At 36.6% G+C, this 7375-nt stretch overlaps 1 long non-coding RNA gene across 1 annotated transcript; it reads left to right on the forward strand.

Annotated features, from left to right (window-relative positions):
• Window positions 1–919: 919 nt before the first annotated feature.
• LOC115277992 lies at window positions 920–4821 on the forward strand. The gene is made up of 3 exons (XR_003902630.1): window positions 920–942; window positions 1188–1204; window positions 4701–4821. It is a non-coding gene; the product is annotated as an uncharacterized LOC115277992 (long non-coding RNA).
• The last annotated feature ends 2554 nt before the right edge of the window (window positions 4822–7375 follow it).

Below are 7375 nucleotides of genomic sequence, written 5' to 3' on the forward strand. Positions count from 1 at the left end.
TATAAGATAGAAACCCAACCCCCAGGTGTGCATCTCTCTCTCTTGAGTTTACTTACTGTCATATTTCAAGAGTATTCTTTTTGCTTTAATAAACTTTCCCTGCTCCTGTTATTCATCTGCTATGCTGCATGTCTGTCCTTGAATTCCTTCTCATGACAAGACCAAGGACCTTTGGCGACTCCTTCGGGTCTGGCTGGAAAGAGAGGGGCCATGTTTTCTGGGATGCTTCCTTCTGTGAACTATTCTAACATACTTCCAACACCCCTTCCTTCTTTTTATTTTATTACTAAGGTAGTTCAAAAAATACCGCTATGCTAAAGAAGTATAAATTATCTTGAAGGTCTTTTTTCTAACAGCTACAAAGCTAAAAGAATATAAAATAAAATCTTGGTGTGTGGAAGGAGTATTATGTTACACATATATTCCTTTGTCATGAATGTAACCCAATCTTGGTAACAAAGATCAACACAAGATTGCAATACAAAATCTGAGAATCAAAATTTAAACTGAAATGAAAATGTCAACTCTCAATTCAATTTTCTAAAACTAATAGGCAAAATGCACCAGCACTGCACCCAACAATCAAAGAAATGGTAGTAAGTTTTTTCCTTATCATCCGTAATTATAAATAAAATATTATTTTAAAGTAAGCACATTATGTATAGAGTACAAATATGCTGGTATATTTATATCAAAATATAAATACAAGATTCAAGTACTTTCATAATCTGAGACAATCATTTGAGCCTTGGTCGTCAGACCCTTTATTGTATCCTCTACTCTCACTGAGGTACTTGGGTCGTTGTGAAAAAGCTTTGGCACTTGGGTCAAAGTGGAAAAGCTTGAGAAAAGTTATAGGGTACAAGAAGCCATTGTGACGTTTATCATGGACATGACTACCAGATTTGTGTTTCACAGTTCACAGAGTTGCATGTGTGTATGGTAATCAGAAAAATCACTTAATAATTGCTATTATAGAGGGGGTACTGGACTCCATTGCAGTTTCTCTTAAGAGTGATAAACGAATATGTTGGCAGCAATATTGCGAAAACTTGAGAATTGATCTAAATGCCTGTTATGTTTAAATTACAGCAAAGCTATAACCTGGTCCTATTTGTTATAACTGCAGAGCATTGTACCTTAAATATTAAATATATAATTGTATATTCTCTCTCTCCTCCATGAAGTATAAGTTCTTTGAAAGGTGAGGCTTTTCTCTATTTATGGCTATAGATTTACCACTCAAAATCTCTGCTTGGCATATCCTAGATAATATGTATATGTAATGCATATAATATGTATAAAATGCATAGAATAGAAGATATAGATAAAGAATCAATGAGCATGAAGAAAAAAGTCCTGATAAAATTATAAGGAAAATAATTCTGAATAATTATATAAATAATACAGAGCTCAAAACATACTTAACATTGTATTTACTTCAGTCAATTGTGGGAAAGCTTTATTTAAAAACTTACTTAGAAAATAATTCTTTATTATTTTCTTTCATTTTCTTGATAAAAGGAAATCAAGTTAATGATTTTCCCTCAGGGAAAAAATTCCTTTTCCTCAATAATAAGAAAGACACTTGAAAATGTTGCAGTGAAATAAAAGTTTAGTCATGTATAGAAAATTATAATGAACTTAACTATATAAAATAAAAATGAGAACAAAAGATATAAAGAAAAACCAAAGAGTGGAAGAGTGGCCAAATGCAGTATTTTGACAATCTTACATCCTTTCTTTGATAAGAAAAAAATAAATTTCACCTTACTATTTAAAAAGGAAAGAAGGAAGGAAGGAGAAGGAAGGAAGGAAGCTTGCTTGGAAGGGAGGAAGAAAGAGGAGTCATAAAACTCCATTAGCTGACTGCGCATTCTTGAACAAGTCACTTCACAACCTTTTGGGGTCTTTGCCGTCTATGAAATGGGGCTATTTCCTCCTTCACTGGGTAACTGTGAGGCTCAGGCATAGTCATGAAAGTGTATGAAAAAATATTTCCATTCATTCCTTCCTCTTATCTTTAGATGCATAGTGCCAGGTATAACCATTAGTTTCTTGAAAAAATAAGTTTTATTATTCTTTGGGACGTCAATTAAGCAAACAAATAGCTGCCTCAATTTGCAAATGTACTTTGTGCCTGCTTTACTATATAAATTGTGTCGGATTTTATCCTGGCTCTATAGTCTTTACCTACTTAAATGTTCCATATTTATGTGGAGGAATCTCTCTTTGTTAGCAGAATTTTTAATTCCCAAAAAGATAAATGACTGAAGAAAAACATTTGTTTCATACAGGAAAAAAAAGTAGCTCAAAGTATGCTTTTGCTTTCTTTAAAACTTTAATTTTGGGGGCGCCTGGGTGACTCAGTCGGTTATGCTTCCGACTTCGGCTCAGGTCAGATCTCACGTTCGTGGGTTCGAGCCCCACGTCAAGCTCTGTGCTGACAGCTAGCTCAGAGCCTGGAGGCTGCTTCCGGTTCTGTGTCTCCTTCTCTCTCTGAACTTCCCCCTCTCATGCTCTGTCTCTCTTTGTATCAAAAATAAATAAAACATTAAAAAAACAATTAAAAAAAACTTTAATTTTTAAACTTGCTCTTACAATGTATGCTCAATCAAATATCAGCAGTGGTGGCCTATGCAGGCAAGAGACTTCTGGGGCCAAGAGGTAGCACGAGGGAGCAGTCCTAGTTATAAGGACCAAAAAAAAAAAAAAAAAAAAAAAAAAAAAAAGGAAACAGGCATAATTGAGAAAAAGTTGAGTAAAGAATATGAGAGAAGATGGCAAATTGTCCTTTCATACAGCAATCCAGCCAGTGGCCTAAAGTATAAGAAACAGGATCTAGTGACCTTGGAGAGAAGATCAGTTTACAGGTATTTATCCAAGGGATACAGGTGTGCTATTTCGAAGGGGCACATGTACTCCAATGTTTATGGTAGCACTGTAAACAATAGCCAAAGTATGGAAAGAGCCCAAATGTCCATGGATGAATGGATAAAGAAGATGTTGTATACCTATGCAATGGAGTATTACTTGGCAATCAAAAAGAATGAAGTCTTGCCATTTGCAACTACATGGATGGAACTAGAGAAATTAGTCGGAGAAAGACAAATATCTTTTGATTTCACTCATATGAGGTCTTTAAGATACAAAACAGATGAACATAAGGGAAGGGAAGCAAAAATAATATAAAAACAGGGAAGGGAACAAAAACATAAGAGACTCTTAAATATGGAGAGCAAACAGAGGGTTAGAGGAGGGGTTGTGGGAGGGGGGATGGGCTAAATGGATAAAGGGCATTAAGGAATCTACTCCTGAAATCATTGTTGCACTATATGTTAACTAACGTGTGTAGATTTAAAAAATAAATTAAAATTTTATTTTAGAAAAAGAGTGTAGTTTAGGGGCACCTGGCTGGCTCAGTCAGTTAGAGCATGTGGTTCCTTATGTCGGTGTTGTGAGTTCAAGCCCCACATTGGGTGTAGAGATTACTTGAAAATAAAATATTAAAAAAAGAAGTGTTCAGACCCAAGAAAGGGTTCTAGCCCACTGGGATATAGTAAACCCAATGAATTGTGTCAGTCCTATTGTTAAAAATAATGAAGGACTACTAATTTAAGTAACATCGAGACAACTTGGAAAGTCTGCTATTAAAAATCACCTACAAATTCTCAATAAAATAAAACAGTCATACATTTAATTGTATGACTGAGCTCATAAAGTAAGAGAAACCTCCAGGAACCAAATCAAAGAGAGACCTTATGGAGGTCTGATTTTCAGATGAAATGGAAAAGCTCTGTCCTTACCTCAAGAGAAGTGTGCATGTCCGGTTTTCACCCTGAGCAAAGACCAAGGCAGCGGAATTTGAGACACACTGCTTAGGATGCTCTGTTTAAGTTTCCTGGTGGCTTCCAGGGTCACCTTCTTTAAATAAGTTTTGCAGTTGGCCTACCTGCTTTGATAAGCTTGAAGGGCGTCCGCGAAAACTGCTCTTTGAGCTTTACCAAAGCTGTGATTTCTCACACTGATCCTCAGGTTCAACTTGGAGACACAGTGCAGTCCATGTTTGAGCGAACAGAACCCTTGGACATGCTGCCCTGAGATGTCTAGCCCTTCAAAATGTGTGCTACGTTCTCTTTCTCTTTTCCTACCACATTCTCTGACTTTAAGTAAAAACATTGCACAAGTATGCTCTTTGGAGTCTCATGAGCCCTTTCAAAGAAGTTATAAAGATGAAAACTTCCACTGCTTACAATTTTATTGTCGATACAGAAAATTCAATCAAATATGTACATGTAGACTATTAGAGCTAATAAGAGAGTTCAAGTATATTGGATTTGAAATCAATTTACAGGAATCAGTTATGTTCTTATATAGTATAAATGACTACTAAAAATAATATTTTTAAGAAAACATTTATAATAGAAACAAAATTAAATGATACCTAAGAAGAAATCAGTGGGGGTGCCTGGTGGCTCAGTAGGTTGAGCGTCTGACTCTTTGGCTTAGGTCATGATCTCATAGTTCATGGGTTCAAGCCCTGCATCGGGCTCTGTGCTGACGGCTCAGAGCCTGGAGCCTGCTTCAGATTCTGTGTGTCCCTCTTTCTTTGCCCCTCTCCCCCTCTCAAAAATAAATAAACCTTAAAAAAACTTTTTAAAATTAAGGTGAACTTGTCTTCCTTTTTCGTTCCACATTAGAGCTCTTGGGACCTGAGAGCAGTGATCGTAAAATTGCTTCCAATCTACTACAATGACTCTTCCTTGGCAACCAAAAACTATGGAATATTTGTTTGTTTTTACTCTTGCCATGCTGCTATGATCGCTGTGTTGCATCGTCCGCATCCTTCCATTGGAAAGCCCTCCTACTCTGGTAGCATCCTGTCGACACACTTCCTGAGCAAATTCTCACTTTGACAGAAAGCAGCGATCAGCACTTCAGATGAGAAACCGACCTGGAGTTTGTGCAGAGTGGAACAGCTATTTTCCTCCTAACAAGCTGCAGATTTGCAAAAACAGTGATTTGCTTTTTGATTTTCCAAAATCTTGAAGTAAATAACGTAAAATATATAGAATTTTTTGTTGCTACTGTAAACCAGAGACACTCTAATCAGTGAAATGGTGAAATTTACATTTACACTGATTTTCATTGATTACCTTCCTCACGCAGTCATGGAATCTAGATTTTCCCACCATATTGCTTTTAGATTAATTGTGGCTTTCATTGACAGCTAAGTTTTATTATAAAACACACAAAATAATTGTAATAAATATGAGTTAAGTGATTGTGCTGTAAATAGACCAGTGACCATTTCTTTCTTTATATTTTGGAGAGCGAAATTTCTGTGTAAGAATAGTATTTTACATACATGTAAGATAAAATTGTAATTTATTCTAAAAGAGCACTCATCAGCTTGATTTTATTCTAGGTTAGTTTCCACCAGTCTGGCATAATGCCTCCATCAGTTTGTCCTTCCTGCTACATGTAATTCTTTAAAACTGAATCATCTTAAAAGTTTTTTAAAATGTATTTAAATAGCCACAAAAGGATTAGTGATTTCTTTCCTGAGAAAAACCATGGGGGTAAAAATCTTCTTTATATAGGGCAGATGTAAATTATGTCTAAGCAGTTAAACATTTCCCCGTGTTTTTATTCCTATTATTCCATTGGCCTGGAATACTTTTTCCCTTTTACATATTGAGCCAAGTTACTCATACTTCAAAAGCATAATCGTGTCATATTTGCGAAGACTCCCTATCGCTCCCAGTTACTTGCATTGTACCCACTTCTGCCAGAGGCTTCTGAACCACTACAATTGCATAACTGACTGAGTCATGCCAACCAAAAAGCACAAGCCAAGTGATGTCTCTAAGCAGACTATGATCTTTTCAGGGTTAGGAATGGTGCTTGTTTTTATTCTGTATTTCTGGCCTCCCACGTATGCCTAGCACATAATAAGTGTTCAATGAAGACTCTTTCAAAATGAATTAAAAAATGAGCTCAGCCTCAGAACTGAATCTCTGACTGTAAGAATCTCTGCTCTTCAAAGAAGGTGTTAGGAGGATCCCCATGTCATCCTGTTCTTACTGAGATGAGTTTTACCTGGCTTTCTCAGTCTATCCCAGGGCAAACTTCTGCTCTACCCAAACTTGCCACCAGAATGTAAAGGTGGATGTGTCCAGACTGATCTGGGCCTAAATCCTAAGCCCATTTCTTAAAACTAACATTGGCCCTCAAAAGTTACTTAACTCTGACTCTCAGATCTCTACCTTTGTCCATCTCCACAGTCAGATTTGCAGGGCCCTTGTGTCTAAGGAAGGCCAAAGTTGTTAAAGAAAAGACAAGGAGGAACTCCTGGGTGGCTCAGTTGGTTAAGAATCTAACTTAGGCTCGGGTCATGATCTCACGGTTCATGCGTTCAAGCCCTGCATTGGGCTCTGTATTGACAGCTCAGAGCCTGGAGCCTCCCTCGGATTCTGTGTCTCCCTCTCTCTCTGCCCCTCCTCCGTTCATGCTTGATCTCTGTCTCTCAAAAAATATAATAAATAAACATTAAAAGAAAAGACAAGGAGGAAGAGATTTGCAAGAAGGTGGAAAATATGACAGTCTTTGAGAATGATCAGAATTATAAGCCGCTTGGGTTTTACTGTGTAAATTCAATATAGTGCAGCTCACTATATTAAAAAAAGTGACATGTTGAGATAGAAAGACTCTGGAATGAGCATGAACTTGAACAATTTATTTATTCCATTTCAAATCATCAAAATAATTTCTTTCCTCTTTTTCACTGTAGAGCAGCTGAAGGACGAGCAGGGCCTGTAAATCAATAGATCGAAGGAGGATTCATATTTCATTACTGAGTTTTGTGAATTTACATCACGTGTAAAGCAGTGGGGAGCAGTGGGTGAAGATGGTAGGAGTGATGAATAATCAGGGGGGCTTTTTTTGGATCTCAAGACACTTTACTATTCTTTTGGAAAATAAAGGCTTTTCTTTTTTTACAGAATGCATCATTTGACATTTACATATTTGATAAATTCACCTGGTACTTTTCTTGCTTTAAAGGATATGAACTTTAGCAGACTTTAACAATAGTGCAGTACCAATTTATGGTAGAGAAAACTGATAGACATTTTAGGCTGCATGAAGCGAACTTAAAATGGACATTTATAACCCAGACATAATTGTGATCACTCCTTGGTTCTCATTGGATTTAGTTTGGAGCCCTTGTAGGTGAGGTTCACTACCACACACCATTCTTTTCTTTTCCAGACCTTTCTTCCAAAATTATTTTTCTGCCCTCCACGTCTAGCTGCAATTTATTTTGAGCAACAATTCTATTTTATTAAGTACGGACATTTTAACCCTCAGTTCT

This window comes from Suricata suricatta, chromosome 14 (assembly GCF_006229205.1).
Source record: "Suricata suricatta isolate VVHF042 chromosome 14, meerkat_22Aug2017_6uvM2_HiC, whole genome shotgun sequence".
NCBI classification, from domain to species: Eukaryota; Metazoa; Chordata; class Mammalia; order Carnivora; family Herpestidae; genus Suricata; species Suricata suricatta.